At 40.0% G+C, this 25000-nt stretch overlaps 1 protein-coding gene across 14 annotated transcripts in view; it reads right to left on the minus strand.

Moving 5' to 3' along the window:
* Positions 1–25000, minus strand: part of LOC135212644 (NGFI-A-binding protein homolog) — a 560269-nt gene that overhangs the window by 85590 nt on the left and 449679 nt on the right. The gene's annotated exons all lie outside the window — the stretch shown is intronic.

Genomic DNA, 25000 nt, shown 5'->3' on the forward strand with positions numbered 1-25000 from the left:
TCTGATGAACCTATGCTGTCCAGTTGACTGGGACATGAGAAGTGAACTACAGGAAATCTATCACCTCACTTCTTAACTAACTTGGCGTTACAACATTTCAAAATCAATCTTAAAATGAATGAGCATTAATGTCCTGTCGTACCTGGATGTAAGTGAGAAAATGCTAATCTATGAAAATGCTGTTATTTACTAGTGCCTGCATTAAACTAAGTAGTCTATGCTATTTGTCCTTAATTAAGATTCACTGCTTATCAGCTATGCATTATTTAATTTTACTTGTCTCCTCTGACGGGATTTAATCAGAAAGCATATACCGGTGTCTATGTCACTTCCCATTCAAGCATGCTACATTAACTTTGCAAGTTACTTAAGCTGTCTAGTCCAGGTCTATGCTAGCCTTTCCCACTTTTTATAAGAGTATATGTCCAGTCAGGTATCTAAGGTCTCTTAATTTCTACTTAAATAAGTCTTCGTATGTGTTAGTGCACTGTGTTGTATGGATGTTTGTTAACGTAGGAAAATGACTTTTTTGATTATGCCTTATTCTAAACAACAAACGTAAACTTAAGATTTCCTTAAAGAAACTATACAAAATGTCACTGTATAGAATCTGACGCAGTGCCAACAAAAGTTTACATAAGTTGAGAAAAACAGAGCAAATCCTCGTTTCCACGTTAGCAAATTTTTTTCTAATGTATGAATATGAATAATGCAATGAGAAGGAAAAGAAAAAGAAAGTATACCATAAATTCTCCTCTTCTTATCAATACAACATCTCAAGCAATATTGGCTGACAGAAAACTCTGGGCAACATTATCATTGTTCGTAGAAGCATTATCATAAATAATAAATATAAGAATATAGAGCAACTGACATAAATAAAACTACAGCAAAAGTATGGATTACATGGGGTGCGAACGCATACCTTTGAGATTACTGGATCGAAAATTTGAGGTCAAATATATTAAAATTACCCCGTATTATTTAATAGTGATGATACATTCAACTAAGTGGGAGACCAAACAAATATGTGAGAGAGAGAGAGAGAGAGAGAGAGAGAGAGATGAATATAATCACCAGTAGACGATACAATGAATTTGGGCCATAAAAACACAATGGAAAGCGACCCTTCACAAATTTAAAATGGTGAAAACTAACAATATCAAGAAAATAACCCACTTTTCCAGTAACACTGCCCATGTGCTATGAGAAAGAAAACATTTGTATATATATATATATATATATATATATATATATAGATATATATATATATATACTATAATATTATAAAATCATTCGCCTATGTATAACGCAGAATTTGAACAACACCTCATCACACGGTTTACATTTAACCGTTTGCATTTAACCTCGAACTTTAGATTCGATCTCCGCCCACCAACTGAAACGAAACTAAACGACAAACCCGTTGTGCTACACACTCACGGAACGTCAATAGACATCCATTTAATACGTCAATTTACTGAGGATGTGACCTCATATTTGTTGAGGCTTTTCTTACGATTTCTTTTATCGCGGTGTTGACCCAACTCACTTCCATATGGACAACCCAGTCTTTCTTTTCTTCAGCGGCCTCTCTTCGTACGTCATGCTATTTCCTCTTTTCTTTCTTTCATTCTACGCTTCTTTACCACCTTCATTCGTGGTATCCAAAATTCCAGCTATCTTTAATCCTGGATGCTCTCAAGTGCATATGGCGCCATGCCCCGTACCATACAAAATCTATGGATTCGTAACAATAATGATGGATATTTCTCTACTTCCTCTGCCAAATCAGCATCGTCAGCTTAAAATCTTCCATTTCCAAATCCTTCCGTCTTCCATTTCTTATTTAATTCCACATCCTCCTCTAGTCCTTCGCTGTTTATTCATATTTCAAGTCTTTCACTGTTTATCTATTTCCATCCAGATCATCTTCAATGTATGCCCTTTACGCGAACTTTTTTTTTTTAATTCCCGACATATTTTCATTTAAATCTTCCCTGTCTATCTTCTTTCATGTCTCATTCCACTCTCTTTTAACATTATTATCCCTCAATCCTCCTCCTCCTCCTCCTCCTCCTCCTCCTCCTCCTCCTCCTCACACTTCTGCTTCCTTAAATTTTTTTTTAAACCATTCTCCTAGAAATAGGAAATGAGAGAATAAAATACCGATTTTACGGCTATCATAGATTCAGGCAGGCAAAAGATTCTTTAAAAAACCCCCCCACCCCCCATTTTCCTCCACCTTACCCTTCGCCCTCCCTCCCTCCCTCCCTTTTTCCTAGAAATAGAAAAAGAAAGAAGAAAGAAGAGGTTCGCCACACAAGAAAATTCTAATCTCGGCAAGTAAACTTTCTCCATTAATCCGACAATTTTGCTTTTGAAAACATCAGTTGTTTCTTTTTGTCGTCTTTCACCGCTCCCACCTCCCCCCCACCCCACCTAACGCCCCTTCTCCCCTAAAAAAAAAAAAAATACCTCTTCGCCCGCTCACTCTTCCTACCGAAGGCGCAGCAGAAGTTCTCGGAGAGTGCTGTATCGTGTCTGTTTTGATACTCCTTCAAGCCAATGCTTCTCTCTCTCTCTCTCTCGCTTTTCACCCATCTCTATCTCTCTTCACCCCGACACCTATTCCTCTTTCGAACCCTTCATTCACTAAATCCCTCCCTCTCTCCCTCCTATCTCCTTCCCTCCTATCTCCCGCCTTCCCTCCGAAAATTCCGCAGGAAGCGCATAAGGTTTGATTTCAATCACATCTTTATTGGGCCTTGATGCCGCTTGTGGAATTTAAATCAGGTTAAGGGCCGGTTTGACCTACAACTCTGAATAGCTGATTCTCGAACATGATTTGCATATAACATCTCGTAAAAAAAATAAAAAAAAAAATAAAAAGCCCAGTCAGTTTTCAAAAGGCTTTACTACTTGGGGCGATAAAAAGCTTTTGCGCAGCTTTTAAATGTTTTTTGTCTGCTATTTGAGTTGCTCGTACGTTTGCTAATGTTCCCGTTAACGAATTGCTGTCGTATTTGATGAGTTTTTTTTTTTTATCATCTCTCTCTCTCTCTCTCTCTCTCTCTCTCTCTTCGCACCGTACCGGAATCCATCGAGATTTTTCAGTCGGCGCGCAGAAAGAGAGAGAGAGAGAGAGGGGGTTATTAATTTCCTTCGCATAAAATTCCGGAATGGAAAGAAATCGCGATAAAATTCCTGATATTAACAGATAAAGTGAATCACCGCCGAGTCAATTTCTGATATAAAATTGGCGTAGTAGTCCCTCACGCAGTTCCTGGGTCACCCCCCCCCTCCCTTGCCCCCCTCTCCCCCACCGACCCCTAACCAGCGTATATATGCTTTTTACAGGCCACACATCGTTAAACCGCCAAAATATTTCATAATGCCTCCTAAATCTGCCCCTTCCTTTTTCCAATTATACAAACATCATTTTTTCCCATTTCCACTCATCCACTAACAGTATTTTCCGGTCTCACGGCCCGGAGTCATTTTTTCCCCTAAATCTGATACTGAGGTTTTTTTGCTCATAAAGTAAACTAGAATTTACAGCTGACAAAAAAAAGCACACAAAACGAAAGCCATTAAATCCAGTAAGTTTAATTGCGTTTGTCTCATCCATTGCGCGGTTGTCGTACGCTGCCAAGTATATGAGAATTACGAGAACGGCAATAAACAAGCAAATAACACAAAAAGCCTAAAAAAACATTAGCTGTAGGTAATCTCATTGCACGGAAGGACACGACAATAATGTTACGAGAGAGAGAGAGAGAGAGAGAGAGAGAGATGAGGGATATATGATCAACATCATCATGATCATTACAATCATTGTTTTTATCGCGAGTTATAAGGTTGAGAGGAAAACGGCCATCAACTTCGCTGTAAATTCATACCATAATTACCTAAAAAATGAACATGATTATAGTTAATACAATTAACGCATTTTGCCTTTCCTATGCCTAGCAGCAGTAGTAGAGTATGGATTTACTACTACTACTACTACTACTCCTACTACTACTACATTTACTACCGGAAAAATGATATGAAAATGGTGCGTAAAAAAAAATTCCCAACTATTCTCATTATTCTGATAATTCAAAGCGAATTACAAATGCAATTTTTGACGGAAAGCTTTTCGCTCGTGAGTGCGAGGGGCCAGGGGGTGGAATGGGGTTGGGGGAGGGGGGAGGGGGGTGGTTGGGTCATTGGTAGGGTGGGAGGGAAGGAAATGGGGGGGGGGGGTGGTGTGTGGGGGAGGGAGGGTCCTAGCTGCAGGTCTCTCATCCAATGATTGAAAATCACTATCAATTTTACCCGCTCAATTAATAAGTGGAGACTCTCTCTCTCTCTCAGTGAATGTTTTAACGATGGAAATAAATAAAAGGGGAAGTAATGGTATTTTGTTTGTTATATATATATCAGAGCTTGTAAACAAAAGCTACATTGGCGAAAGTCTAGCTAATAATCCTCCCTTCCGGACCCCTCTCCCTTACAATAAAAAAAAAAATGGCAAAAAAATAAACAACATTAATTAAAAGAGCAGAGAATTTAATTTCGCCGGCACACTAACATTATGAACGGATATTAAAAAAGTCTCCGTACAAGCAGCCATTTTTGCAAATTTAATAAACTCTCTTTTCCCTCCTACCCCCCCCCCCCCCCCAACATACCCCTCTTTGCCAATACCCCAATGCTAACAACTACGATCGATACCAGAATGCGAGTTATGAAACAATCACGTATCGGACCGTGCTACCACTACATCTGCTACTATCACTACATCTACCACTCCAACAACTACTACTACCACTATCCACTGCTACCACTCTATCAGCGCTCGGCCCCTACCTAGGGGGCTTCAGACCGCTCCTCCCCTCCCCGTAAAAACAATAAAAAGGCATAAAAAACACAAAAAAGGGGAGAAAAACGAACAAATATATTGAAAAAGTAGTTTTCCCCCAGGCCAATATCAACTGCCGAATTATACAATAAAATGCCCAACATTCCATCCCTTCTTTTTTATATTCATTTTTCTTTTTTTCCTTTTTTCCCCCCATGATACGTTCATTCGACGTACCCTCGAATTTTTATTCCAATAGTCGGGTGAATATCCGCCCCCTGATTACTCCACCGTCCGATGGATGGTAAATAATCTCTCTTTAATATTTATCGAGTACAATGCTGCACTTTTATGGAAAAGCTTTATAATGGAGATTCTGCCCAAAAGTTTAATCTATAAATATAATTAAATCCAAGCTCAGCCATGGCAAAACTCTAAATATGATACGATGGCCTGCTGCCTATACGCGCCTGCGCGCGCCCCGGCAATATTGATGTTTACTTGACGGGGAAATATGCATATGGTTATTATCCTTTTCACACTTCTGCTATATACTGAATATCGCCTTAATATTGCAGCTCATTATGCTGATCATTTTCCCAGTCCTCCGTAGCGCGCATCTTTCTCCTTATTTCTCGTATCTTTAATTCATAATTGACCCAATTTCTATTTTCTTTTTACTTTATAACTATTCCTTTACAAATATACAGACCATTGAAAATCGAAAGACGAAATGAAAAAATGGTTTTAAAAGATTACTGTAACTTGAGGTTATCAGGTCTAGGAAACTTAATACAGAAATGATAGACTAGAAGAGAGAGAGAGAGAGAGAGAGAGAGAGAGAGAGAGAGAGAGAGAGAGAGAGAGAGAGAAATTACTTCAATACTTTCCTAGTCGATAAAATATCCAGGACAGAGCGAACTTCGTAATTATTAGGTATAAGGTATAAAGGCTGATAAATTTTAAATCCAATTGATTTCATTCTGGGTATATATAGACTGAAATGAAAACGACCATATACACATCCTTCTGCCCTTCCTAAGTATCATTATTATTTCCGTAGATGAAATCTATTCACGCGGAAGAAGCACACCAAAGGGGCCACTGACTTGAAATTCAAGCTCCCAAAGTTATCTTTGTTTCCACCTCCTACCGCAGACCCCACACTGCAGCAGTAACTGATCATGATATAGAGGCAATGATTCTTCATCGCCCTGGGGGAGACGCGAACCCGCGACATCTGAGTGGCATACCACGGCACTAACCACTATACTAGCGGACCAGCCCCTTCTTCCTAAACACTAAAGCAACATCCATCTTATATAGTACAGCGAGGACCGGCATCTTAAACAACAATACAATGCTGATATAGTCTCTGGAGACGCAAACGTCCGCCAAAGCTGAATAATCCTCCCCACAAAAGGTTCCTTCTCAACAAAGGTTACATTCTTATCTCTCCCAAAATATAACCACCCATTACCGGTTATAAATTAAAATTGGCTGCAAGTTCTAAGTTCCAAGACGGAAGTGATTATCATTTTTGAATGAAATGACCAAAGACGCGTTTACTGAGTACATCTGAATACAAAAGCAAATATTTCGAATTATTTTAAGCATTAAAATTTTTTTTTTAACTCTAAATAAAAAAACTTATTATGAGAATGAATGATTCATTTTCATATGATTTGCTCACAGGGTTCTGTAGTGTTGCGCTTTAGTTATCCGTTTTTTGACACAAAAGAAAACTATGAACGAAAACAATTTGCTCATATTGTAAATCCTCACAGTTTTATCAAATTCTTATCCATTTTTGAAGAATACGACCAACTAATTTCCTCTTTCCTTGTTACCTCTATGGTTCGTTGTGTTGTTAGAAAGATTTCCACAACATTAGGCGACGAAATAAAAACAACAATAATTGCAACGATGATAATCCTACTTTTCGGCAAAAAGTGATTAGATTCCATGAGATCCGTATAAGGATAAATAGCCGTTTGGGAGGAGGGTGGGGAAGGTGAGAGAGAGAGAGAGAGAGAGAGAGAGAGAGAGAGAGAGAGAGAGAGAGAGGAAGGTAGGCGGCGAAGTGCTCGGCCTTGACGGACGTTTGGGGTCTCCAACCGCTCTTGTTATCACTTATAATTTACCATCGCGTCTACTCGCAATAATATATTATTATATGTTAGTTGCTACTCACAGTTGTCTTATTAATGAAAATAGAAAAAAAAGTGCACAGCGAACCTTATTGTAAGACCTATGTAACCAGCTGAGAGATACCCAAACGGTTTGCCCACTGCCAAAAACAGGCGGTTCCAAATTTACACGCTGCTTTGAAAAAGCATTATTATATCGTGCTTGCAAGTTCTTCCGAGAGATTTCAGGTAACGAAAATTATACGTATCATTTTGGTGCTGGGATGATACAATATGGGCGTGAGGTTTGGGGGATCAAAATAATCATTAAAAATGTGACTACATAAAAGAGTTTGGCTCCTGCTTCAAAGAAGAGAACGGGAGCAGGAGCAGTAGAGAATATGGAATATAAATAAAAGATTAATAGAGAGAGAGAGAGAGAGAGAGAGAGAGAGAGAGAGAGAGAGAGAGAGAGAGAGGGCGGAGACAAAGGGGTGTGAGTGTGAGGAGGAGGAGTGAGAGAAGAAAAGATAAGAGGAGGAGGAGGAGGAGGAGGAGGAGGAGGAGGAGGAGGAGGAGTTGATTTCAAAATAGAGAAGCATGGAACGAGACTCCCCCTTAATGCAGGCAATATTTTTTAAATACTATTTCCTTCTCCTTCCCACTTCCACCATCTTTATTTTTGTCTCCCCACCCTCCGCTCTTTTACTTTTTATCCCTTTCCTTCCCCCTCTTCCTCTCATTTTTTTTTTTTTTTTTACTCCGGTGCAACCTTCTCCTCCTGCCCTGTCTATTCCTACTGTTCCTGCACTCGGTCTATTTTCATTACGAAATGATGACGACGAGACAGAATTCGCTTCTCTCGATGCTTTTGTCTGTTCGTCTTCTTCTTGGTTTTCTCAGCTGTTTTCCGAATAGAGACGTGGAAACGTCGACGTAGCTACGTAGTCAGAGCTTTAAAAAATAAAAAACTAATAAAGAAGCAAAACCGAAAAAAACGTTTCCAGTCACCAATGAACGTCTGATGAACTTAATTCTCATCCTTCAGAACATTAAAATACAGCAAGACATAAAGTTTGAGTAAGATGTACACATCAGAACTTCGAATTGTACTGCATATGACGACAACATAAACATAAACATAAAAAAAGACAGTAAAAACAAACAAACGAACATTTTTAAACGACGTGTAATTTCAAACTCCTCCCGAAAAACAAATCATAAATAAAAAACACTGCAAAAACGAACGATGCGACGGCCTTACTCCTTATCCATTCCCCTATAAAGCAAAAAGAATCATCATCTCCATAAACGAGAGAGAGAAGAGAGAGAGAGAGAGAGAGAGAGAGAGAGAGAGATGAAAAAATCCCGCAAATTGCTCATATAACCTTTTGCAGTTGGAGACGGGGGCAAAAGAAGAAAAAAATAAAGAAAGAAAAAAACTGTAATCACCCCAGAGAACAGTGCTTAGTAAATATAGTCCTTATGGACGCATGGTTTACTTTTACATAAGATGGGACCATAAATATGTTTTGTCTCTCTCTCTCTCTCTCCGCAACCCTACAACAAGCGACAGACAGACAGAGTGAGAGGGCACAACAGTTTATATACTCCATGCCAGGGGGACGCTGAAGGGAGTATAAATAAACAACACTGGGTTCTAGGATGCGAAAAGTTTAATGCTGCACACTGGGTATTTATACACACAACGGCTGCTGTTTATTTCATACTGGTGCAAATTCATGTAAATTGCACAAGGTTTACTTGCCTTTAACATTGCTGCAATTACTGCAATGGTTGCAATACAAAAGCATTTGCCCAAAAACGCAGGAACCGTGCAATTTTCAGATCAAGCGCAAAATGTACAAATAATGAGGGACGTCACTGAATGAAGATGAAAGAATGAAGAAGTAAATAAGATTTAAAACGACTAAAGAATCAGCCAGCGCATGCTAAACTCCAAGGCAATTGGGCCCCTTTGCGTTTCGATGAAAAGATCAAAAGAAAAGTCATAGGTGGTCAGACTGACCCTGTCATGTCTCTAAAATCAAAATATCAGGTTAACGGTTAATGAGTGCATTTGCATCCGAAAATGGACTGTCGAGGATCTGTAAAGTAACGCTATTTGATTTATTAATCAGCCGAAGTAAAAATGTTTACTGGGCATGGCTAATGCCCTGACACTTATAATTATCAGTCATTCTTCGAGTGGCGATGGGCCCATTTGTTTAGGTGACACTCATCCCTTCTACCTGTCCTTAAGGTTAGTTATCTTCCCAGGCATAAGTTATAATAAGTCTCTAGGTTTTCAAAACGTTTCAGATCAAGGTTAAAACGAAAGCCAATCAGAGAGAAGAAGAGGAAGTAAGACCTACGTCACCTTACCCTAAAAACCCCTAAAACCTGCCCTTAAACTCCGTCACAAACACCCGGCAAAAATCCAGGCTAAAAAAAAAAGAAAGAAAAAAAATGTCGCACTAAATTTCCGTTAAAAACTTATCCCATAAATTCTAATAAAAGGAATCCAAGTCATAAATTCCAGTTAAAAATTTAGGCCATAAACTTGAATCATAAAGTCACTGACGGCGAATTTAAATCACAAAAGGCATTTTCAAATTCGGCTCCTAAAAGAAAGGATATCATTTACAAAAGAGACTTCAATATCAAAAGAAAAATTTCCTCATTACCTTGAGAAAGTGGATCACGCACACACACACACATACACACACACACACACACATACACACACCAACAAATCTTGAATGAAATTAATTTTCGTTTGCGAGCGTTGATGAGAAAATCTTGGCCTATTTTTCCCGACAATATTAAAAAAGATCCGACTTAACGAACGAACGCAATTTCTCTATCACATTCATCAGAAATACCTTAAAAAATTCGCGTAAAATTATCATGCAAATTGATCCACGAACTTCAAGTCAAATTACCTTCAACCGGGACGTTGACTTTTATCAAGTTTCTACAGGAAACGTTAAGGAAAAAAATATGATGATTCATATTCTATGGGATGACTTTTAATCAATCAAATAATAATAATAATAATAATGGTTTCAGGTCCACAATAATATAGCATGTGAAGATGAACCTAGTACATGGTTCGAAATCTTTTAATATTCATTAAAGACCATATACTCACAAACTATATTATTGTGGACCTGCACCATTGCCATCATTTTCGACACAGAAAACTGTGCCCAATAATAATAATAATAATAATAATAATAATAATAATAATAATTGGTAATCAATGTCTGCATTAATAATTAGCGGTACCAGTACTGGACGAGGAAATATCAGTATTAATTAATACAGAAAAATGTACTCATTCCCCCAATACATATTACAGGAGAGAGAGAGAGAGAGAGAGAGAGAGAGAGAGAGAGAGAGAGACGCAAGTCCTATTTTCTAAAAAAAAAATCACGTAACGCACTTTTACAACGTGTTGCAAGTAAAAAAAAAAAAAATAAAGATAAAAAGCGGAACATATCAAAAGCGGAATCCGGAGGTCTCATCCCGCGGGTACTAAGACCCTGAACGAAAAAAAAAAAGAAGAAGAAGAAAAAAAAATGTAAACCTTACTTATATATATCAGCCGTAAAGAGACAACGGAGATGTTTCTTTGCAGAGGTAATGGTGGTAATTGAGGGTCATTTTCCAGAGGCACCCGGATAGTTAGGGTTCCTCATCCGGGACCTTTTATTTTCCCCAAACCTTAAAACACGAGTCTCTGGCTGATTTATTCGACCATTAATTGGATAATGAAATATATTTTGTCGGCCGCCTTAAAAATCGAGGCACCAATTTTCCTTACGGTACGGAGAGTGAAAGAACGGAGGAGGAGGAGGAGGAGGAGGAGGAGGAAGGGATTTCTGGGGGGGGGGGGAGGATGAATGGGAAAGGGGGAGGGGATAGTGGGATTGGGGGGGAACTAAAGGAAGTGGAATGGAAAAGGTGTTTTTCACCTACTGCGGTCAGTGCCACTTATTCGAACTTTGGACTGACAACAGGATATGTGTCACGCAGGAGATACGAAGTTCCACCGTTAGCAAAGTGTTGCTTATTCAAGTTGCTCTTCAGATAAATATCTTGCATTGCTAAGGGTTGCTGGCAACAATCTTGTCTATCAGCTGTTTCATCTGACAGATATCTTCGATGTTGCGAGGCAGTCTGAATGAAAAGTCTGTATCTTCATTCTTTTGGGTGGAGGGGGTGTCTTTGCCTTTCTCTGTGGGTATTGCCTACTAATTAATAAACCACATCAATCCCCCTAGGTACAACTGACGTTCATAATACTGATTCCAAGTGCTCTTCAAACCAGTGTCGGTCATCCCTGGTGTTCCTATGAAAATCTCGCCTGGGGTGTAGTAACCAGGATTATTTTGGCAATGCCAGGGTTCCTCTCATGGAAATACTGGTCATCCTTCAAGGTCATGTGATATAAACCTTGATAATCCTTGAGAATCTTCAGCTGACTGAAGAATTCTCATATTCCCACATTTCTCAAAAATGCATCGTTCCTATTCAGTTGACCTTGATAGATTTATGCTTTTCCGTGGTATTAATAATTTGTTTTTGAGGATAACACACCTCATAACGGGTTTAACACACACGCACACACACACACACACACACACACACACAGTATATATATATATATATATATATAATAATATATATATATAGAATATATATATATGAGATGTAAGCTCCTTGAGTCAAAATCGGACTGATGGGAAACAAGATACTGATTACCCTGTCAAAAATATCCGCTTCGCTGCCAGATAATCCCCATCCCCCCTTCCACTCCCTCCTCCCTCCCTACTCCCCCTCCATTCCCTTTCTCTCTACCCCCCGCCTTCATCCCCTCTCTCCTCCCCTCATACCTCACTCGTCTCTCTCCTCTCCCTTCCTCTCTCTCTCTCTCTCTCTGTGCTCACAGTCTACGTTAACCGCAACAAGGCCTTTTCCATTTCTCGCGAAACTACAATGTAACGGAGATTGATTCGCACGGGGAAAAATGTGAAAGAAAATCCACACACTGAAATGTGATTTCCGCAGGCTTTTCTGTTATTAATATCGCGAAAATGAGGAGGGAAAAAGCCCTCCCGAAGTCGAGAGAGAGAGAGAGAGAGAGAGAGAGAGAGAGAGAGAGAACTAGACTGTAAGGGATTCTAGTCATTCCCGAAAGTTACACGGCGATTACCATCACTGTTTCAACTGGCAATTAACATTCGGTAACCGGCCGTTAGGGGTCTCTCTGTCTGTCTGTCTGTCTGTCTCTGTCTCTCTGTGCGGCCGTGATTCGAGCGAGGGAAACGGCCGGTGGACGAGGCAGGTCGGTGGAGGCAAGTGGCCGTTAAAGCGAGACCATTTTCCCGCCATAACGAACGACTCTGCTGAGGATCGTTAAATTTTCTTACCGTAAAAATCCTCCCAGAGTTTTACGCCAATTTTTTTCTCGCTAACCCACATTCATAAGTCATTTTTGTACGACCTGGTGCCGGCACAAGGGGCGGAAGCCCTGCCGGGGGCGAGCTACAGCCGCCCTTAAGGCCTAGCGTCGGAGGGTCGAGTATCACTTTCTTTTGATAATTATCTACCAGGAGAATTAGCATTTGCGAATTCCTATGCAAGGGTCTTAGTAAATGCATTTCAAGATAAAAAGGCTATATGTGTTAAAACTAACCAGGGGACAAAAATCCGTCCAGTTTCATACAAATTTCGACCTAAGTGCACCACACGGAATATTTTACTCCAGACTCCATCATTCAGTAGTTTTTAAGGGAGGTGCAGGAGGAGGAGGAGGAGGAGGTGGAGGAGCAGGAGGAGGGTGGGAGGGGAAGAAGGAGGGGGAAGGAAAGAAAGGAAACTAGAAGTGAGGGAATCAGGGGTCGATGAAAAAGGGAAGGAAAGCGCAAGGAGCAGAGGGAAGGAAGGGGAAAGGAGACATGGAAAGGGGAAGGGGTTTTTTTTTGGGTTAAATAGGGAGGGGAAGGATACTTATAAAGAGAGAGAGAGAGAGAGAGATGGTGGGGGAGAGAGAGAGAGGGGGATATGGGAAGGGGTTAATTCCCGGCTCCAGGGATTACACTTGATATCATGGCAAAAAAAAAAAAGAGAAAGAGAGAAAAAAAAAAGCATAAAACTTCTTCCACCTACCAAGACCCTCCCACACCCATCCACCCACCTTTCACCCTCTCTCTTCCTTCAATCCGCTCCCTCCACCACCCCCTTCCACCACCACCCCTCCCCCCCATCCACACATCCAGGGCGCACAGAACCCCCCCCCCCCCACCCCCCACCCCCAAAGAGGCTAACCCTGCATGTTTCCCTCCTCCAGCAAGAAAGTTTTGCTCTCCATTTTTCATACTCTGAGAAGGGTAGTTAAGTGCTGTATAAAATTATTTCTGAATTTAAAAAAAAAAATAGGTAGGAAGGAAAGAGAGAGAGAGAGAGAAAAAAAAACCTGCCCGAATTTAAATCACATTAAGACAGGATAACAAAGAGGTGTTCCCACAACAGCGGTGCAAAGTCAGCACGATTCGTAATCGGCAAGGATGTGTATGTGCGCGCGTGCTTGCGCACATAAATGCATCGTTGTACTGTACGCAAGTCTCACATGTACCCGTTTATAATTACCGATGTAAAATACTGACGTAAAAGTAACTGCTGTCATCAGCCTCGACCCGGAAGGACTATGGAACCTGAGCGTGTCAAATTATATCTATGGAAAACCTTTAAGAATTTATAATTTTAAATATTATTTCCATAAAAAAATTATAACAATAATAATAAGTGTATTACAATAAGTGATATTCCCTTACGTTGCATCTCAAATGGATGTAGATATCATCAGCTGTCAAGAAACGTTTTGGTAATGCAACGGTTAGCGTTCGTCTTGCAGCACGTTGAACGTTGCCTACCGTGCACAGGAATTTGAATAGAACAAAAGCTATTCCTTAGGATAAAAAGTTAAAAAAAAAATGGATTCATTCATAGGGACTGAATTTGCACAAACTATTAACCAGTTTAAGTAACAATACTAAGTAAAACATGTAGAAAAAAAGAATCTTAAGAATTAAAAAAATTATCTTAAGAATTTTTAGACCTTTCAGATCCACATGAAGTGGAAACGACTTGTAATTAAGTTATAATGTCAGTGGGTACGTTACATCGTGCAATATATGAGATATACTTCAACACACATCTGAAACCACACCAATTATCCTAGATTACATTATCGTTAGCTGCCAATATGGATACATGTGCGAATTCACGGCAGACTTAAAAAGTATATCTACATGATTGGCTTCCATGAATTCTGACAAGTTTTTATTGTTCATACTTTGTGCATGAAACTGGCGTCGCAGTGTAACCATCAAACAACCCAAGAATATGCAAAGCACAATACACTGTTATTTCTTTGCCTTTGCCGTGGATCTGAACACACATATAAAGTAGGCAGCCCAATAATGTCACATGTGGATCTTCCCACAAATATCAATAAGAATATCAAGCAATAACCTCAACTTTCTTGCATAGCGTAGCCTTAGAAGTTGAATTATATATAACTACGAAAATGAACACTAAAGCAAACAGATATTTATGTATATCGATTACTGATAAAAAAAAACAATTACAAAGTAATACAAAATTAATATTGCATGTGAATGGCATAAAGTTCTGACAGATGAAAAACCCTCATGAGATCTGGTTAGTGTTTATCACTATAAATAGACCAAAAACGTGAAAGCTAAAATACCTCAGCATCCCATACAAACACCAGTAAACGATCTGAAGATAGGAGCATTAAGACACAAGCATTCCTTGACTCTCATAAATCTCTCTCTCTCTCTCTCTCTCTCTCTCTCTCTCTCTCTCTCTCTCTCTCTCTCATAAAATAAGGGGGAAAACACTTGGCACCAAAATTCCCCTCCATATCTCCACCTCAAAGATTTTCCCCTTACTTCAAACCCTCAACGTAAGATACCCTTGTAACAATTATATCTGAAAACCCATAAGTTTTCTCTCATGCGTATGACGCTCAGCATAGCTGAAAAACGTAAAAACACAAACGGACCCAAAAAAAAAAAAAAAAAAAAAAAAGTTCACAAATAATACAAGAAGCAAACGAAAGCACGGGGTACAAACAGTCTGCCTTATTTTACAGAAATATGCCTGCAACGTCTTCGAGGGAGGGGAATCACGACAACAAAAACAGGTACTACAAAGAGAATTGGCAACCTTCCTTATGTATACGTGTATAGTGTGGTATTTTGTTACATCGGATACCTAAAAAGGGAGGCTTCGTGGATTTATTAAATTGCTATCGAAGGTTCAGCAAGTAGGCGGTGATGGAAGTCAGCTGGGTAAAGTCACAGAATGTATTAAAATGCGCTACGCAAAAATGAATAGAAGAATTCGGATCTTTCTTGTAAAACCAATTACTTAACACGTATCACAGTAAGTGAGCAATTTATATTATATATATATATATATATATATATATATATATATATATATATACATATATATATATATATATATATATATATATATATATACACACACATATATAATGTCACAGTGAAAGGGTAAATGAAAACCTTCGCAAAGTAATCACTAGATTACAAACGCTTCCCGAAGCTAGATGGCTTCGAGAAAAATTCACAATAATGCAGTAGACTGAGAGAGAGAGAGAGAGAGAGAGAGAGAGAGAGAGAGAGAGAGAGAGAGCCGGGGAAAGAAAGCGCACAATGACAAGTGCAGGCAAAACATAAGGAGGGAGTGACGGAAGGGAGAGAGAGAGGGAAGGAAGGTGGCAGAGGGAAAGGCAGCCGAAGAGCCGAACGCTGATGACGAAGGCACAATGGAAATAGAAAGGTAACAAAAAGAAGAGGCACTGCACCAGGTTTATGGCACTGGCGAGAAGAGAAGGAAACGAGGAGGAGGAGGAGAGAAGAAGGGGGCGACAAGGTAAAAGAAATGAGGAGAAAATAGAATGACAAGACGAGAGAGAGAGAGAGAAAGAGAGAGAAATCAAAGAAGGGGTTCGGGATGGATCGGTATAGAAGGGATAGGGAGGGAGATAGAAAAACTAGCAGTGTCGAGTCTGAAAGCAGAGAGAGAGAGAGAGAGAGAGAGAGAGAGAGAGAGAGAGAGAGAGAGAGAGTCTTTCAGACACCTTCTTTTAGGACTGCACTGAAGTCCCTCGCTGCCACAAGCAAACTATATCTCATGCCATCTCATAAAAACAAGCAAGTCTTTATGCAGCAAAGCAAATATACCACCGGCGCTCGCATTAAACACCTCTTCTCCTCCAAATGCTTCGATATCTTCTCCCCCACAGTAATGTTGAAAACCTGCGTTCTCTGTCTGCCAACGCAGTTAAACTATTTGTTGAATAAACATCGCAACACAAAGAAAACCTCCGATGTCTCTGCAAAACCCCTCGAAATGGGCGAGCTTACAAACTATGATTTCGTTCATGAATTTGAAACTCTACACAGAGAAATCGTACGGAATGTTATAGTAGATTCACATCAGCCGTGCATTTGATGTCTAGGGCAGTCCCCTACGACGCTCCTGATTGGCTGTTGATAAGCCAGTCACAGGGCTGGAAACACTCAGTCTCTAGAGAGAGTTCTTATAGGCAGGATATGTTCCACTTCTCCTGAGGGATACGTCTTTCAAAAGAATCCTATGCGAACTCTCTTGAGAGAGACTGAGAGTTTCCAACCCTGTCATTGGCTTATCAATGCCAATCAGGAGCGTCGTAAGGGACTGGCCTAGGCGTCAAATGCGCGGTTGATGTGAATCTACTATAGTCACTTTCGATATATATAATGTCAAATGTCTCCGGGAATAAGGCTCTTCTTCTTGATCATTTGAAAGGCAACGAGTGAAACTGGTTGCCAGGCCATCCACAGTACTAGACATTTCTGTAATAGCTGTAGGATTATCTCCAGTCTTGTCATTCAAACTATGAAACTCATAGGAACCGCATCTTGCGAGTAAAAATAATAATATCACTTTGTATTTCGATGAGTATAATAGTGCAGTGACAACATTGGCTGGACCGAGATGCTGGAAGAAAGAGAGACTTTAGGTCCTCTGATATACATAGCTAAAACTAACAATTCCTCTGATTTCAGATACAATTGATGGACTGATTTATGACTAAGAGAAACAAGGATTATGTTTTCGCGTTCATGTTTAATCCCCACCCCCTCCCCTAACCGGCCGAGAGCCTTCAGCCCTTGTTTTTGGAGACAACTGGCGCTTTCTTTTTGCCGGCCCCCAGATTGACAATCTTTCCGCAACCGCAATGAAAATCTCCTTCCAGTCGGTTGTCACTCTGAAAGCCTCTCTGCCATTGGCTGCTAAACTTGTTAGGCGCCTCCTCATTGGCCAACGCAAGTCCCCTTAACCTTTCTCCTCCTCGCGCCAAAATAAGTCCCCCATAAAATCGCGGAGACATATTTGCTATCTCTTACATTAAACTTTTTGCTTTTCAAATACACATAAACTTGACAAAATGACTTTGGATTTTTATGCGTTGAAATAACTTCCTAGTCAGCTTTATCACAGACTCAGGACGCTTATCTGAGCGAGTTCTGGCGTTTTAGAGGAAATTCATCTCCCTGCGTTTCCACTGCAGAGAGAGAGAGAGAGAGAGAGAGAGAGAGAGAGAGAGAAGAGAGAGAGCGCAATGGTATTTCTAGAACTTAAGTATATCCCAGCAATGAATTATTTCATAAAGAGCGAATCAGAACTATGAAATCATATTATGGACTTTACTAAAATGCAGATGTTAATATTTGAAGTATTCAACTTCCATTAACGTCATCATATAGTATCGTGTACATATATTGTCGATATATGGCCTGAAAAATTATGGTATCATATTTCTAGTCTTTAAACCGGTAACTCAAGATGCCTCTATGTGCAAGAAAAAACCATAGAGAGATGAGAGAGAGAGAGAGAGAGAGAGAGAGAGAGAGAGAGAGAGAGAGAGAGAATGCATTGATATTTATCACATTCAAACCTATGTGACACCAAATGACCACAGTAGTTGTGACGCCATATAGCCTACCCTCCATACACAAAGGTCTGAACGAAATCAGGCATCTACAAAGGTGCAACCCACCAGGGTGATGTCACCATTAAGCAGGCCAGTGTAATCCAACAAGGCTGAGCAAAATGAATGCCAGGATTATGATAATATTATACCTAGCGTATCCTAAAGATCCCGAAGCCTTCTCAAACTACCTTAGCTGGCACTCGTAAAGTAGCTCTTTTTTTTTTCGGCGGATTCTCCACCTCGCCCCCACCCTCAACTAACCCCCCCCCCCACCCTGTGTGTAAACCCACCCCGCCTCCCCTCCCTTTACTCTCCTTATACCCCCTGCATGAGATACTGTTTGCCTCTGGGGAGGAGGAGGAGGAGGAGGAGAGCGAATATGAGGAAGAGTTGGATGAGGAAGAGAAGATAAGGCAATATGGGGAAGACATGGAAGAGGCATGGGAGCTAAATACGAAAGAGGAATATGACAAAGAGGAGAAGAGCAAGAGCAAATAATAGAAGAGGCAATAGTGAAGAGCAAATAATGGAAGAGGTAATTAGCGAAAGAGAAGAAGTGAAAGAAGATTCAGCATGACGACCAATAAAGTAATACAGCAGAAGAGATAACAGGGACACCAAGGAGAAGGAGACGAAGTAGAAATACGAGCAAGAAAGGAGGCATAAAAGAAACGAGAAGAACAGCCAGCTACAGAAGAAGGCGTCAGTCGTGTGACACGATCCGAACATGACTATACTACTACGGCGAGTTGAGCGACCGAACGAAGCCTTCTTCAAAACCCGCGGACTTATCCCTGACGATGGCAGCAGAGTGAAGCAGTGAAGCAGTGAGTGAAGCACTGCTGCTGCTGCTGCCTCAGTATAAAGAGGCACACGGCGCAGGCGGGATACAATGGACATACAAGCCACTGCAGATATGAAAAGGGGAGTCATAAACGCCCCATGAAAAACACGACGATAAGATAGGAAACAATAAATAGCAGAATGAAACGTTGCATCAAAAAAATGAGCAAGGGGCACAACAATCCTGGAAGGGGGAATAGCGTAAAAATAGAGAGAGAGAGAGAGAGAGAGAGAGAGAGAGAGAGAGAGAGAGGAGACCCTATCCATTTGTTCCCTTATTTGAGGAGGTTTGGTAACCTGGACGATGAATTTTCAATGTATCTGTTATTAGAGTTGGGGGACGACCCTTTTGCAATGCCGTGTAAATGATGAAGGAGGAGGAGGAGGAGGAGGAAGAGGAAACAAATGAATATAGAGGAAGAAAGGCCGCACCCTCTGCCATCACCATCACCAACAACAGCGGTGGAATCTAAAGCTGCCAAACAATCTTTTATTAGAGTTCATAATTTACCCGATTTTTCCTTCGGCTGTATCAACGTCGCCAGTATTAATCCGCCTGCATTTTCAATCTTTTAATGTTTTATCGTCGTTTTTATGGCGAGAAGCGGAGTTATTATCGCCAGTGCAGTATTTGCAGTTCACCTGGAAGATAACACGGCTACTGGCAGCTAAGAATATCTTGACTGCGCTGCACTATGAATTGTTGGCCATTTGTAGAGTTGTCGCTAATTAAATTTATCCCTTATATCATACTGCTGTTTCTAATCACTATGAATGGATGATGACACACCTACACAGCATATATAGTATATATATATTATATATATATATAATATTATATCTATATATATATATATATATAGTATATATATATATATATATAAACACTTAATCATCAGGTAAGTAAAAATCTTGTTTTACATGATCTTCATGAATTACACCCAAACGATATCAAAATTAGCTACAGATAACTCTCTTAAACATCCATAAAAAAGGAAACTTCGTCGTCGAACCTGACTAAAAAAAAAAAAAAAACGAAAAGAGCGAATATATTCAAAACTCCGTCCATTTAGATATCTGCAGCTATATAAAACGAGCCTAAAAATTACGGAAATCTCCTTCCGATTACAAGGAACAAATTCTATTCATCAGTTTTTGTCTACTGCCTCTGGAAAAGACTAAGTAATCAACTTCCATGACGACTGTGAAGTAATATCTTCCATTCTTTTTCCGGATTAGAGACAAATTTCCACTGTGTATTATTTCCGTCCCTGAAAATAGCCGAGTTAAACTCACCCCTCTCCCCCCCCCCCCCCCTCGACTTTTTCCTTTTGTGACTGATAGTATCTTTGGGAAGTACTCTCATTCCAATTCAGTGCAATTAACACTCCAGTTAAGTTTGTTTGTCCACGCAGGAATACAGGTATAACGTAGACTTACATCTATATTAGGATGGTAATTACAATGCGTTGTATACAGTGTGTATGTATGTATGTTTATGTATGTATGTATGTATGCATATCTACGTATATATATATATATATACTACAAGGCATAGCATATTATTGTAAAAACTTACACAGACAACACACTCACACACACACACACACGTTGGCCGAGTCGTTAATATTGCTGAAGTCCTCATTTCTCCTCTGTTCGCTGGTTCGAATCCAAGAGAGTAAGAAATTATTATCAATGAAAAAATTCCCCTTCGGTTAACATATAAGAAAATATATTAATTCCGAGGTAGAGCAAATCAGATATTAAAGGACATTTGTAGCTTAATGCATGTATATGAATCACGGTGATGCGATAAAAATTCACACACATATAATATATATATATATATATATATATATATATATATATATATATATATATATATATTATCATTAAATAGATATACTCTAATTATCCCCAGGCAATATGCTTCGAATTTCTCACTCCTGGAAATTATTCCTCTTGCACCGAAAACAGAGCTAATATATGTATACATATATATATATTCCCTATTTCTACAGATAATGATACTATCATTTCTTTCCATACGAACTTTCAATCACTTTTCCGGCTGACGGCATAAGGTTTTGCAATAACTCACGTCCCCATCAGCTGACCGGATATTATGTTCATATCTCAATCCCGTTAATTATTTCTCTGCGAGATCTAATCATAATTTTCATATGATTGCGCCTCTAAAGCCTCCTCCCTCCGTTTCATTTTTAATATCCCTCTTGCATCTTGATACATATTATCAATCTTATTTCCCCCTCTTCCTCCTATTGCCTGCTCTCTCTCTCTCTCTCTCTCTCTCTCTCTCTCTCTCTCTCTCTCTCTCTCTCTAACACACACACTTTTCGAGAAGTAATACATAAATTCCCCGTTCCCGATAATAATGTTTAGGTTACGGAAAGACACTCGTAAGTTTGGGCATGAGAGATGGCCCTGAGATATGCCTTCACTGACTAACCCCCCTCCCCCTCCCCCTTCCTAGCCCCCCTTCTTCTACCTTCCTTCCTTCCTCCAAGCCCTCCTCCTCTACCCCTCTTTTTCCTTCTTGCCTCCTCCTCCTCCTTCTCCTCCTCCCCCTCCTTCTCCTCTCCATCTCCCCCAGTTTCCTATCTTCCCCGAGAAAACCATTTTTCTGCAATAACACACACACAGGCAAAATCAATTAAAGTTGGACATATTTTACGAGCACATAAAGCTCGTTTTTATCTGAATATGTTTAAGAGAGTATGGGTGGGGGGCGGGTGAGAGGTGAGGGGAAGGGGGCAGGAGGGTGAGGAGAAAGTGGAAGACGATGGAAGAGAACCGAGGAAGTGGATGATGGTGAGACAGGAAGGAAAGAAGGAAGGAAGGGAAGGAAGGAAATGAAAGACCGGGAAGATATAGCAGGGAAGAAGAAGAAGAAGAAGAGGAAAGAGAAGAAGAAGAATACAGAGACATTGGACAAAACGACGGAGGGACTGAATGAAATGCTGGAAGATGAAACAAAAGTGATGAGCATCTCCACCGAGAGTGGAAATGAGGATAAAACGCTACATCTCATGAAACTGAATCCGGTTTAAAAATGAGGGGAAAAATGAGGCTGTAACCTCTCACTTTAGCATACGAAATGAAATAGAGCCCTTTAAATAGTAATAGGGATGCAACCACTATGGCAAATTATAAATGAGGCTGCCAAGATTACATTAAGAGGAAAAATGAGATTGAGTCTCTGACGCAGATGGAAATATAAACTCAAAAAAAAAAAAAAAAAATAAATTAAGGTTCGAATACGTAGGAAAAATGAGGACATCTCAGTAGATGGGCAGAATATCGTATAGTTATATAAATAACAAGCAAATAATGCGCCGAAAAACGAGTTTTCTGTATAGCGTGTAATCAAGGTCACCGAAAATAGATCTATCTTTCCGTGGTCTCAGTGTAATGCTGCATGAGCCGCGACCCATGAAACTTTCAGCTATGGCCCGGAGGTGGTCTGCCTTATAGCGTTGCCAGACGCACGATCCTGGCTAACTTTAACCTTATATGAAATAAACACTACCGAGACTAGAGAGAGGGCTGCAATTTGGTATGTTTGATGAGTGGAGGGTGGATGAATAACATACCAATTTGCAGCCCTCTAGCCCCAAGTAGGTTTTAAGATCTGCGGACGGACAGACAAATATCCATCCCACTAGTTGTCCTTTACATAAAACTGAAAATTAGGCAGAAAAATTAAAATAACATATTTATATATAATAAAAATACAGAACTCCAAATGGGATGCACGTGAAACCCTTATAAAGGATAATAACGCCTGAAATTAGATATCTAATTATTACACAAATGTAAATTTATAAAATGATCCAAATATTCTCTATTTATTAAGACTGAGGTTCAGGACAATCTACAGATACTAAGCCGTCCCTCAATGTTACCACACTTAACTTATCTCTACCAAAACGAAGCAAAACAACCGGTCAATGCCTCACAGAATGTACGGATCCTTCAATACGAAAATTCTAAAACACAAATAGAGAGATAACGACACGTGGAAAAAGAAATCACGCAAAACTTAAAGCGATAAAGGAAACATTAACGGTGATAAAGGAGGGAACTCAAGGGGATAAAGGAGATGCGAGATGGATATTAAAACTGAAGAAATAAACGGAAAATTCTAAGACGTTACGAAGAACTGAAGAAACGAAGGGAAGATTCAGGGAATTTTTGGAAATCGGGAGTTAAGGGTTAAAGATACAAGGAAAAACCTCGGAGAGAGAGAGACAAAGGAAGCGGCCATGAGATAAAGGAAGAACTTGAGTGATAAAGGCAGAACTCACGATGGGAGTTTTGCGGGGAAAGGGTGGCGGTTTTGGTTGGGGTGGGGAATGGGGAATGAACGGGGGGGGGGGGGGGTGGGGGGGGGGGGGGGGGGGGGGGGTGGGGGGGGGGGGGGGGGGGGGGGGGGATGTTTTTTGGCAAACAGATCCTGGTCGAACCTCTGCTTGCGATATATAAAAATGGCAATAACTCTAAAGTTTTGGCAAGCGCAGGGGGAGGGAGGGAGGGGTTACTGGGCTGGGGGGAGGGAGAAAGGAGCTATAAAGAATGTGGAGAAGGAAGAGGAGGAAAAGCGAGAAAACGAAAAAAGGAGGGGAAAAAGTCACGAGAAGAGTAAGCAATGATAGAAAAGAAGATAAATGGAGGGAAAGATTGAGGACGGGGCCAAGACAAGAAAGCAAAGGAGGAATTCTTTAAAAGGATGAAAATGAAAGATAAAAATAAGAAAATGAAAAAAAACAAAAAAAAAAAAGACGGAAGACCAGCGTTTTGGAATGGGAGAGAGAATGAAGAATATTCGTCCGGGAGGAGAAATATAGAAACGTGGGCGAAGTAGATAATTATTACGATCGATTTTCTCGCGGCCCCATATTGTTTTCCTCCGAAAAGGAGGCTACTGAAGAAGGTTTCTCAAAACAAAAAGAAATTGGAAAGAGAGAGAGAGAGAGAAGAAAAAAAAGGCCTGAATAATGGACTCATATCTTCCGTAGCCTCCAGCATTTTTTGCTCAAAGAAGAATGGAGAAATATTAACTCGTTCTTTCAAAAGACTTAGCACATAAACTTAATCTGACTTAGAAATCGAATCCGAGCAAGAACGGGATACCAGGACTTAAATATCCCCTGGTGGGGTTAGGGAAGGGAGGAAGAAAGAGAGAGAGAGAGAGAGAGTGAGAGAGAGAGGGTGGGGTGGGGGAGTATATCACTCTACCCCCACTCCTCTATAACCATAATGGCTCCCCCCCCACCCCCCCTCAGGAGGAAGGAAAGAATAAAAGGCAAAAAGTGACCTCCTTCTTTGCCTCTTCTTGCCTCAGGGTGCATTGGCCAAAGCTTCTGTTCCCTCCGGCGTTAGTCTCTCTCTCTCTCTCTCTCTCTCTCTCTCTCTCTCTCTCTCTCAATATTATAAACTGGAACGAAATAATTTACCAAGAATTTATGAGCTACACGAATAAGACGAACTACCTCCTACGAAGAAGAGTATGTTGAAAGAATGCTGACCACGAATGGAGTATTTCACCTATTCATCTTCAAGTACTTCATAGTCAGAAGAATTTCGACTTACTTCATGACGCTACAACTTGGGAAGAAATCTGCAAACATCAAAATTCTCTGGAATGTATACTATACACGAGGAAAGTATTCGAAATAATGCCTTTTTGGAATGTATATAAAAACTACCCCCTGTGAAGAGAGACGGTTGAAAGTTACTATTATATATATTATTATAATATGCATATTATATATATTTATATATTATATTATATATATTATTTATATATATATATATATATATAGATACATATATATGATAATTATAATATATAATTATATAATTAATTATAATATATACATACTACCCTATCAATTTCATCTTTGATAATTTGGCCAATCCCAGAGAGCCTCTCCCATGAAGATAGACTTAACATTATTTAAGTTTCTGAAGAAACGGGCTGGTATCTTTCTTCTCTGGAAAGCAATAAAACAGGGGACTTTTTATATCCATTATCTCTCTCTCTCTCTCTCTCTC

Source organism: Macrobrachium nipponense, chromosome 41 (genome assembly GCF_015104395.2).
Source record: "Macrobrachium nipponense isolate FS-2020 chromosome 41, ASM1510439v2, whole genome shotgun sequence".
NCBI lineage: Eukaryota > Metazoa > Arthropoda > Malacostraca > Decapoda > Palaemonidae > Macrobrachium > Macrobrachium nipponense.